This window comes from Gopherus evgoodei, chromosome 6 (assembly GCF_007399415.2).
Source record: "Gopherus evgoodei ecotype Sinaloan lineage chromosome 6, rGopEvg1_v1.p, whole genome shotgun sequence".
NCBI lineage: Eukaryota > Metazoa > Chordata > Testudines > Testudinidae > Gopherus > Gopherus evgoodei.
Genome location: NC_044327.1, coordinates 70,730,966 through 70,742,397, shown reverse-complemented (window position 1 = coordinate 70,742,397; position 11,432 = coordinate 70,730,966). Strand labels below are relative to the sequence as shown.

Sequence of the window (11,432 nt, the reverse complement as noted above, 5' to 3'; positions counted from 1 at the left end):
GTTTTCAACAATTGGCTTCTACTATTGAGAAGATATTGTTTTGTTATTTAACTTCTTTAGGTTGGGGACCACAGAACATGGGCTTTCCTTTCCCATTCCTGGTCATGATCTAAAGATTCATTAGATGCAACCCTTCTGTATTTCTTCTGTTTATAATTTTAGGACCATCATTTGTTTTTAATTCTCTCTTCCTTGTCTCATACTACTTTTGTTTTCTTACCTCTGGCAAATATTGTAGACCAGACTTGATAACTCTCTTTTGGATCACTGTACACTATATATCAGCTGCTAGAGGCTGCTGATTGACATCCTTGGCATGGTATGTTCTACTCCTCTGACAAGACTTGACTGTATCAGCTTGAGAGTGAGGGATTCTCAACATCACTTCCAATCTTAACTCTCCCAGATGGCCACCCAGTGCTTGGCTGTTATGCCATTGGGCTATTCTATGACTAAGGAAGAACAAAACAGCTGGGTAAAACAGGATGCCACCCTAAACTTTTTCACACATTTTTCTCAACCATACCTTTATTGTGATAGGCTGTGGGGAAAATTGTAGAATTTTATAAACATATTTGTATTTATATAACAAAATATTTTATTTTGTTGCAGAGATAGTCCTGTAGAGCTAAAATTTAGGCTGGGATTTTCAAGAGCCTAGGGATTTTAGGGACCCTTCATCTTGCTCCATTGAGGTCAATGGGAGCTTTACCTTTGACTTCAGGTGACAGAATCAAAGTCCCTAAATTCCATTGAAATTCAATGGGAGTTGAGTGCTTAATTCCCTTAGGTGCATTTGAAAATCCCTACCTGTACAAATAGCCTATAATTTATTCCAGAAAAGATATGTACATGCAAAAGTGTTTCTGTGATTATGCACGCAACTGCTGCAGCTGAGTGCGAAATTAGGTAAATGCACACACCCGAGATTCTTCAAGCAGTTTAAAAAGTATTAGCCTCATTTTAGAGATGAGGAAACTACGACATGAAGTCAAGTGACTTCATCAGGTTTATATAAGAATCAGTGGCAAAACCAGGACAAGAACACAAGTCTTCTTGCCCTGTGTTTAGTGCTGTAGTCAGTTATCACAGAATCATAGAACTGCAGGTCTGGAAGGGACCCTGAGAGGTCATCTAGTCCAGCCTCCTGAAAGGTGTTTGTATAATCTGTTCTTAAAAACCTCCAGGGATGAGGATTCCACAACATCCATTGGAAGCTTATTCTAGAGCTTAACTATCCTCACAGTTAGAATTTTTTTCCTATTGTATAACCTAAATCTTCCTTGATGCAGATTAACTCCATTATTTCTTGTCCTACCTGGAGAACAATGATCATTGTCGTCTTTTTAACAGGTCTTAATGGATTTGAAGGCTGTTATTGGGTCCCTCCCCCCCTTCTTCTTTTTGCAATACTAGACATGCCCAGGTTTTTTTTTAGCCTTTCTCCATAAATCATGATTTCTAAACCTTTTATTATTTCTGTAGTTCTTTTCTGGATTCTCCAATCCACATCTTGTGGTGCCCAGAACTGGACAAAGTAGTCTAGCTGAGGCATCAGCAGTGCCAAGAAGAGTGGGACAGTTACCATGGTCTGTCTCTCTCTCTTCAGTAATGGCCTTTTTAAATTGACATGGCCTCATATTGATTAAAAAGAAAGGTTGTCTACAGACCCATACAAAACATTTTTGCACCTGAAATGAAATAATTACTTTTTGGCTTTGGGTTATTTTTTGGGGGAAAGGGACAAGGGCCAGATCGTCAGCTCTCAAGAACTGATTTGCCCTATTGACTTCCATGGAGGTATGCCAATGTATATTTGCTGACGATCTGGCACTTGTCAAAAACTAATGGCAGTTTTTGAAATTGGAAATTGCTTTTTGACTTTGAAAAAATGGGACACTTTATATTTGGAAAATGGCCTTAGAGAAAAATGATTATGAAATTTGTGAAATGAAGACAAATTCCTGATGTTTGACAATACATATCAAATTGCAGGCAGTAAGAATGCTCACAAAAATATTCCATTGTTCCTGAAAAAAGATCAGTAAGAAAAATCCACAACTTTCTCTTATTTCTAGCATTTAGTCTTATGTTAATACTGAGACTCAGATCCTTAAATAAGCCTTATCCTGGCTTCCAATATAACAGATCCAATTAATTGTGCCTGAAACTAGCCATTTTTAAATCAGTCTAACTACTGGATTTGTGGATTTGTGAGTTCAGCTGTGGGTACAAGTAACTGCATTTCCATTTTTTCAGCTGCATTTAGATGTTCCTGCAACTTGGGAGCTTTTCTGATGTTATGGCCCTAAGATTTAGTCTTATAAATTCCCCAGATATGATGAAAAAAATTCTTAGTGGTCAGTGTTCAGTAGGTATGCAACTAATCTACTGGCAAAGAGGCCAGTAAGCAGTTTGTTTATGGCAAGATGAGGAAGCCTGTGTGACCACATATACTTCACAGGGCTAAGAGCAGCTATTAGCAGTATTTTCTACCTGAACTATGGAAATTAGCTGATTCCATAACTGGGTCGGTCCTATCAATTAATGGACACATTTCTTGTATCTTTATAATCTTAAAAAAACTCTTTTCTTTTACTACATTGACCTTCAAAAATGAACAATTTAGAACAAACACTAAAATATATTGATTATAAAACTATCTTTTCTCATTTATTTTAGCTGACTCCAAAGAAGATTTTTAAATAGTATTATTATTATTTGTAACCTGATATACTAATCTTTACATTTGTGTGATTTTTATGCAGGAACTGTCAGTGTACATTAGAGACTACTCAGTAAATCTTTACAGAGAATAGACATTGAAAGATATTCTTCTGATTATCCATTTCCCTCTGGAGTCCAGATGTGCACTACACATGACATACAATGTTTTAACTGAAACCGTGGAGGTTAGTTGATTCTATTTGCTGGATTTCAGTCCTTTGTTTTATAGTTTCTTTTCATCAGTGTTAAAAAGAAATGTTAGATCCAAAAATGACTAGCAGTAATAGAGGGCAAAATTTTGTCCTGATAACTGGAGTGGGTGCAGAAGGTGTGTGTTGTAGCTGAAGCTCTCAGGAAGAATGCATACTGTAGCTCCTGGGGTGCGTACGCCAAAACTGTAATTCTGCCATTCTTGGAGAGGGGGTGCAATCTTCTTTGCTCTATATTTCACCAGATCTACTGAACAGAGGCAGGAAGGTTTGTCACACCTTTTCTGGAATTTGTCATATGGTTCCCCTTCAGAAACCTCTCTAACTTGGTTCTCCCATTACTCTCTCCCTACTTCCCAGACCTCCTCTTTCTGCTGACTAGAGCAGCTTCCTCTAGTTACCTGTGCTAACACTGTAGGCAGTTCAGTGTCTTCCCATGCTAACTGTCCATATAGGCTCCTAAGCATGAGAGGAGCCAGCCTTTTCTCCTCTTCTTGCTTGTGTCCATGTCTTGTGACTCCTACATGCCACTGTGATGGAATCCTGGACACAGGATCTTTCTGGTCAAACCTTTGGTTCCATCATCCCACTTCTGCTTGTACGCAAGGTTGGGGTCCTGGAACTGGGAATGCCTGGACCCCCTTACTGCCTTTCTGAGTATACAAGAAATGGTGCTGAGCATGAGATTTTTTTACTCTCCACTACTTCCTTCTCCTCACTGCTGCCCATATGCTGGGATCAGATCTGAGATCATTTCAGTTTTCAGTTAGGTCCCCTCTCCAGCTTCTTAGAGGGTGCTTACTTCTACTCTGTCACTGGCTGGGGACCTCTAGGGCAGTTTCACAAACTTTTGAAAGCTGAGCTCTCTTTCAGGAAAAGGAAAACAATCATGTTTTCCTACAGCCAATCAAGTGCGGTTAATGGTCTATGCATCTTAATGTGTACATCTTCTGTGTATCTCTAGTTAGTCCTTCATGTCCCTCTCCCCCATTTTGGGAAACACTGGCACAAATCTTCATAATCATACTTCCTTCCTTTAAGAAGCAGTTAAATAGTGACATCTAAAGTATCAAAGCTGATATCTGAGTTACCACTCCTAGAAATGAATGGGGGCAATTAATGTCCCAGAGTTATTGTTTTAGGCTTTCTTCAAATTCAGGCAGATGTCTGCCCATTGTTACACTCACTTAATGATTGGAAGTTTTCTTTCACAACCTTAGCAGCTAAAAACCTATGTTTTGTTTTAAATAAATGAAACCTGAGGCTCCGGAGAAGAATTGACAACTTATCTAGGACTCCCACACATAGTTCCTAATGTTTCTCTCTCCCAGGAATGGTGCACCCCTCACTTTAGGAAACAGTGCCCTTGGAAATTAGAGCTAGAGAAGCCATTATTGCCAGTATTGACAAAACTGCTGGTAGGTTATAACAGCTCTACCAAATCAATTCAACCCCTGCCTGGCTGTATGCTCTTCTTCCCTGATTTGAACTGTCAAAACTTCTTCCAGCATTTTTAGCTCTGGGAAATCATAAAAACCTGATTCATATATCCTTAATCCTTCTCTTTGCTGGACAAAATGAAATGGGCTTACTCTGAAATCATGAATTGTTAATCCTGTTTCCTGTAGTTGTTAACACTGAGTCACTGTTTACAATTGGATTATCCCCTGGTGTAAGCGCCACATGTCAGGTGTTATGAGAATCTAAGGTCTTGTGATCAGCTGTCACTGAGTTTTATGGTGCTGTACAATGTCTTAATGTAAAAAAATCATTTGTGTAGTACCCTAACACATGGATATCTCATGATACATGGCAGTAAAACTAGCATCATCTTATGAAATTACATATGTCATGAAGTAAATTAAAAAGAAAAATTTTGACTCTGGTAAATAGATGACATAGCTGCCAGTAATATTGCATCATAGCTTTTACTTTATAATATGTCTTATTTTTAACTGAAATAAAATACTGACAAGCAATCTGGCTCTCAGTCAGTGAGTTGCTAAGTGAATGAGGAGTGAGCCAGATACATTAATGAAAGAATAATCCAGACCTTTGCCCAAATAAAGAAACCTCAAACCTTTTTAGAAGTTTGAGAAAATTCTGTTAATGGGTTTTATTTTAAAGAATATTCTGCAGCTCTGTGCTTTGTTGAAGTCATTAGAGCTGTGCAAGTATTACTGAAATCAGAAAGTGAAGACACTGGATTCACAAGAATGTAGCTGAGGGCATAGTAATAATTTAAAAAATAACAACACATAAAAGACAATGGAGTTGCATAGGTGTAATCAAGAGCAGAATGTGGCCTGCACCATTCTTGTTCCTGGTGATGATGCATGGGTCAAAAAGGTTTGACTTTCTGGTCCTAGATTAAATATGGAGGTCTGGAGTTAGAAAAAAAAATCTTTTTTACTTCAAAAGTGAACAAGTGTGTTAGATACTAAACCTGGAGGGTCATGGTGACATTTTCATCAAATCACTTACCAGAGTAGGACTACACATTAAATGCTATGCCAGCCCAGAATGAGCCCAGGGAAGAAATCGACCATTAACAGTAGCAGACTTCTACCCTCCTGCCGTACTAGCTCAGCTTCATCCCTCCCAACCCACTTGCATTGGGGAAAGTGGCAGCTCCACAGTCTGAGTGGTTATCTAAGGAGGCCATGATGATAACAAGGGTGGTGTTGGGACAGGAGCTTATTCCCCCTTGTGAACTAACTGCAGACATTTTTTGCCATAGCGCTTTCTGAAAAAGAATGGTTAGCAAAAAATATACGTTTATTTCATTTTTGCTGAACTTCAAAATGGCTGAAGGGTTTTGTGCTTAAACCTATTGCAAAAAAATGTCACAGATGCAAGTGGCGAAATCCTGGCCCTGCTGTCTTCAGTGAGGTCAGGATTTCACTCCAAATAAGGAATATTTCTTCTCAGAAATGAATATTTTAGAACCGTGAAGCTGTGAAAATAGGAATGATTAGTGAAACTGTTCTGACAACTTAACTATAATGGGTAGGTACTCCCAAGCAGAGGGCTATCAAGATGTTACAATTTGAAAGAATGGGTTAAAAATGTAACTTTAAATGTCTCACAGCAAACTATTTAAAATTTAATGTAAGGTATTTTAATAAATGCTGTAAAACTAATCCAAATATGAGGACACATCCTTCCAAATTAGTGAGTCTTGGCAAGTCTATGTTATTAGAACTATAATGCCTTTTGTTTTTTGTATTGTCCCATTCCTAAGAATTCTCCCTAGTATGCAGAGTTCAGCAGTCACTGGGTCTCAGAGTAGCTGCAGTCTCTAGTGCAAACACAAATACAAAAAACCTAAGAAACTGAAAAGCAGGAAATTCAAAACTAACAAGAGGAAATACTTTCCCTCATTGCTACAGGAAGTTACTGAGGCCCAGAACTTACCAGAATAAAAAAGGGATTGAATATGGATATCAAGAATATCCAGAATTATCATAATCAATGACAATAAACATTTTGGAAGGGATATTAAACCTTAGACTAAAGCAAATTTCTAACTGTCAGAGATCAGGATTAGTCCTATGTGTATGTGTTTGTAGTGAAGAGATTGCTCCACATTTGCCCACTGCTGGGTTTTTTCTCCATCCTCTGAGGTATCTGCTACTGATCACTATTGGACATAGGATATGGGACCTGATGCACCTCTGTTCTTATTCAGTACAGCAATACCAATGTTCCTTTAACAGTCTACTCTCATGGAGACTTTACTTTTATTCTTTCTTCTTTCTGTTTTCCTTAATTTTAAAATGTCATTTTAGTCTGAAAGTATGTTTTGCTCTGTGTATTGAAACAAAATTCACTTTCATTCAGTATAATAATAACCATGCTAATTTATGCAATGCTCTGGTTTACCTCTTCTAAATAATCTGCAGATCTGATAGTTATCTCAAATGTTCTGTAGAATTCATTAGTGTAAGTAAAGGCAGAGGTGAAATTATTTGTGTGTTTTCATTTAAGAAAATGAGTGAACACCTCACAAATTGCAAGATAATTGAAAGCATGAAAGAGAGCTAGAAGATTGTGACTTATGTTCTCTGAGATTTGAAGATACCTAAAACATCTGAATAGATATCGCGAGGCTGGGATGTTTGGAATCAGAAATGCCAGTGTCTACAGCACTATGGACAAAACCACTTTGAGGATGATTGTGTGCCTTTCAGACCTTCAGAAGACATCCAGAAATGAGAGAAAACAGATTCTTTTAGAAACTCACGTTAATTAGGGAAAAAAAACCCACAGGCCAATTTCATGGCTTGGTCATGGTCAAAATGACAGATTTTATGGATTAACGCATATTAAAAGAAAAACCATATTAAAATTACAATTATGTGGATTGCTTAAACAAATGACTGTCAAAGATTATACATATCTTCTGAAGGATACAAATGAATACAAATTAACAGCTCATCAACTCTGTATCATTAATTCTTTTACAACATTGCAATTGCAAGTAGAGTGAAATTTCTCCTTGCTCAGCTGCACTGAACCCCACCCGTCCATGAATATAAAAATGGAACCAGATCCTCAGCTGGTATAAAAGGGTATAGATCCAGTTACTTCAATGCTAATTTACACCATCTGAAGATATTACCTGGAATGTTTACATTTTGAATTGAAATTTCATTAATCTCACACACTTGTTACAGACAGAATGAAATAAATGCTAACATGAGTATTTCCTTTGTACTTAACTATTCAGCTGTTTGTTGTCTGGGATGAAAGCACTTGATCACATTAAGAGACATACCTCTTAGCAGCATTCGAATTGGAGAATAATTGTACTTGCTTTGAAATACAAGAAAGGTCATTGCTAAGGTAGCTTGCTTCATCAACATAATTTCACATCTATTCAGGGCATTTTGCGTAATTAACATTTTCATGCTTAACAAATCTTTGGATGAGTTCATAGTAAGTGAAATGATTTTATGTAAAAATTCAGGCTTTACATGACTTTCTTAGTAACAATTCATAAAATAACAATGTAACATTTTTCCATTTGTAGAGGAGCTTTTGTCCTGGAGGATCTCAAAGTGATTTACTTTCTTGGTAATGGCCCATGGGTCACAGTGAAGAAGATAGAAGATAGGTGTGCATGTAAAGACAGTGTGGAGCTGTGAAAGGGGAAAGGTTGTTATACTGCATTATCCCTCCCCACCAGATGGCTGCTTGTAACCAATCCACAAAGATCTGTGTATCTAGAAAATGGGAATCTAAACAGTAGTTAAGAGTAGCCAGGGAAACAGTCACACTAAGCAGCACATTGCCCTACTGAAACTGCTTATGTTCCCTAGTAATATTTAGGGAAAATTAATGCTGCTTAAAGCAACTCTAACTCCCACGTGTGCGCCTGGACCCCTCTTGAGGCAAAGAACACAACCATTAGTTAGTCAGTAATTGTACTTCCATGCTGCCAGAGGGGAGCATAGAGGGAGAGTCCTTTGTGTATTTGGCCAGGAACTATGAGGCTAGACTCTTGCTATCTCTTGGTCCTTATTCCTATACACTTGGACCACCATCTTTCTCAGTCCTGCAGGCAAAGCTCGAAAGAAAGAATGCCACTAAACAGGGCTGTTTGACAGTTGCATAGTTGTAACCAAGGACTGAAAGTCTGAAGTTGCTTATTCTGAAACTCTGGACAGACGTCAAAACAACCAATATCTTTTGTTAAAGACCCTAAAAGCTTGTCATAGCCTTATGTTTGAAGCTGTTTTAAACTCTATCCTAAACTCTGGCTGTGTTCTGAAGACATTTCCATCATACTATTCCTTGTCTAAGGAAATTAATATCATTGATGCTCTCTCTGTGCATACTTTACTCGAAAAGATAATGGCAGAGCATTTTTTCTGGGTAAGGCAAATGCCTCTGTGATGTATTACATCCTACTTCTAGTGCATGAGTGGCCATCTTCCCAAGCAAAGTTTTCATGGTTGTCCTTCTGTAAAATGGAGGTCACAATAGAGCTGTTAGAGACATCTCTTCTGGCTATTAACTGGTGTTCTTTTAGACAGCACAAAGCAAAGCTTACTGTCCCCTTTAGAAATGTCTGCTCTGTTCAAGAGGAGTTATTTTTGTTCAGTACATTGGGACTTTCTGCTCAGGCGATGAGTATGCATGTGTCTTCTCCTTTCTTATGTCTGATCCTGAACTTTTCATGGCCCTTTAGTGACCTTTATTCTGTGGTGCACTTTCCCCCCATTCATATGAAGCTGTCTTTATGCTCTTTCCAGGTCAGCTGAGAACGTGAGACAGAATGAGCATGTATATGAGTATGTGTGCATATGCATACACACACCTGTATGTAAAAATGCATCTGTTCTGTAAAGAGCTCTTAGAATCATAGAATATCAGGGTTGGAAGGGACCTCAGGAGGTCATCTAGTCCAACCCCCAATATGGAATGCTTCACGAATTTGCGTGTCATCCTTGCGCAGGGGCCATGCTAATCTTCTCTGTATCGTTCCAATTTTAGTATATGTGCCCAGCAGGAACCAGGGAGCAGAGAGTTAAAATAACCAGTAACAACTGGGGAATTTCAAAAGATGGAAATTTTCATTCCAAGTACCTGCCTAAACTTTATCTGATCTAGTCTAACTTCAGCTTAATCCTTCTTTTATTTATAGCAGTTTTATACCAGTACAATATCAGAGACTTCCTTTGAGTTTCTTCTGATTTATGCTGATCATAATCAGGCCCACAGAGTGGAAAACTGGGCTGGAAATCTTGCAAGAATGGTTGTTTTCTTTAATTTATGTCCTTTCTCAGCTCAGGGCAGAAAGGCTGCAAGAAGCAGGTATTTCAGCACTTCCATTTCAGATCCTGCATGGAATCCAAAAACTCAGAGCTATGTGAAAATGGAAAACAATTTTTAAGCAGTAAAGTGAAAATTTTGAAAATTTTGAGATTGAAAAAATAAATTGGTGGGTGAATTGGTGGGTTGCTTTATTTCAACCAAATTTGCCCATCCCAATCTTTGCACTTCCCTGCTCCTAATTCAGATTTCTCACATTGCATTTTTTTTTACCTCATGCTCAAGCCCTACAGGAGGCTCCAATTTCAGTTTATTTTTCACTTTTAAGTAGACAGCAACCAACCTATATATGTGTGTTTGCATCCACGACCTAACTATTTTCATACCACAAAAGGTGCAGTATATTATTTCATGGAGCTTAAAACACTGTTATTCCATTGTTTTTCCTCGTCTTTTGGCTCTGCTCGAGAATTCCCAATTTGATTCACTTTCTCTTGATCAGATCAAGAATTGCTAAAGCAATTATCAGTTAGTCTCTGGATCATTTTATTACTCCTTCTGGCTGTGCCTTAGTGAGGAGGAAATGAAAAAGCATGAAGAGAAAGTTAAACATCCTGCACTACTGCAGAGATGAATAACATTGATATGGTCCCAATGTGGCAGTTCTGGCACCGGTCAACAACCCGGAGAAACCAAACAAAGAGCAACATGGGACAAACAAGAAAAAAATGGGGGTGATGAGGAAAGTTCCCATAAATTCAAATTTCCTTGAAATAAACTCCCTGTAGTGAACACCTGGCAGACCATTAACTTTTGTTACTTTCTTTCATTAAAAATCCTGAGGAGAGAGAAGTTTATACATTTAAGGGACTGACTCAAAGCTCTTGTATTTCTTTAAAAATCGGATTCAGAATTAGAGTCTTCAGCACACTGAGTAAGCTGCAGCAGGATAACTTGGTGGTTCAATATACTTTTGTTCATCATTGCTCGGCAGTGCAATCAAATACAGGAAAAGCAGCCTGTTGTCATTTCTCTAGTTCTCAGTACTCCTGCTTCTGTTTGATGTAAATCATTTGAAAGACTGTCTTTATCTGCTAGCAGAAAAGTTGCTGAGAGCTTCTTCCTACTCTGTAGCGTCCTATTTGGTTGTATTTTGCTTGACTGTATTATTTTCAAAAGCAACTCAAACATCTTTACATGGAGTTATTTCAGTGATTTGTCAAAAACATATGTACTCTTGAATTCACCATTTGCTTTATGTCCAGAGCTGCTGTAAGCTTCAGTATAAATCATTTCACTGTAATGTCTTCCTCTCCCCACTCCTTTGTGAGATGTAATGTACATTTTCTGAAGTAAACATTTCAAATTCTGTTGTCAAAGCTCCATTCTCACATATTAGTCCAGGAGACACATGGTAGTTCCTTGTTAAGATGATTATCTGGGAAATATAGAATTTGCTCCTGGGTGAAACCAATGGCAGGGGAATTTTACAGAATGTAGTTGCACAAGTCTTCGTAGCCCATCCTGGAGGAAAATCAGCCCTCTCTTCTGTGCGAAGAGCTTCCTGGCAGCAGAACCAATGGAGGTCAGCCACCTAAGGGGCTTTATGTTGGTAGTGGGGGGCATATAGGCTGTACTCCCCACTCAGCATGGGGTCCCTCTCTGTGCAAGCAACCTGCATGGCAGATTGCAAGTAGCAGATAGGACAGATTAGGT

The 11,432-nt window shown here is 38.3% G+C and overlaps 1 non-coding gene across 1 annotated transcript; it reads right to left on the bottom strand.

Annotated features, from left to right (window-relative positions):
- Window positions 1–9,354: 9,354 nt before the first annotated feature.
- Window positions 9,355–9,457, bottom strand: LOC115654116. Its single transcript, XR_004001101.1, has one exon. It is a non-coding gene; the product is annotated as a U6 spliceosomal RNA (small nuclear RNA).
- Between the last annotated feature and the right edge of the window lie 1,975 nt (window positions 9,458–11,432).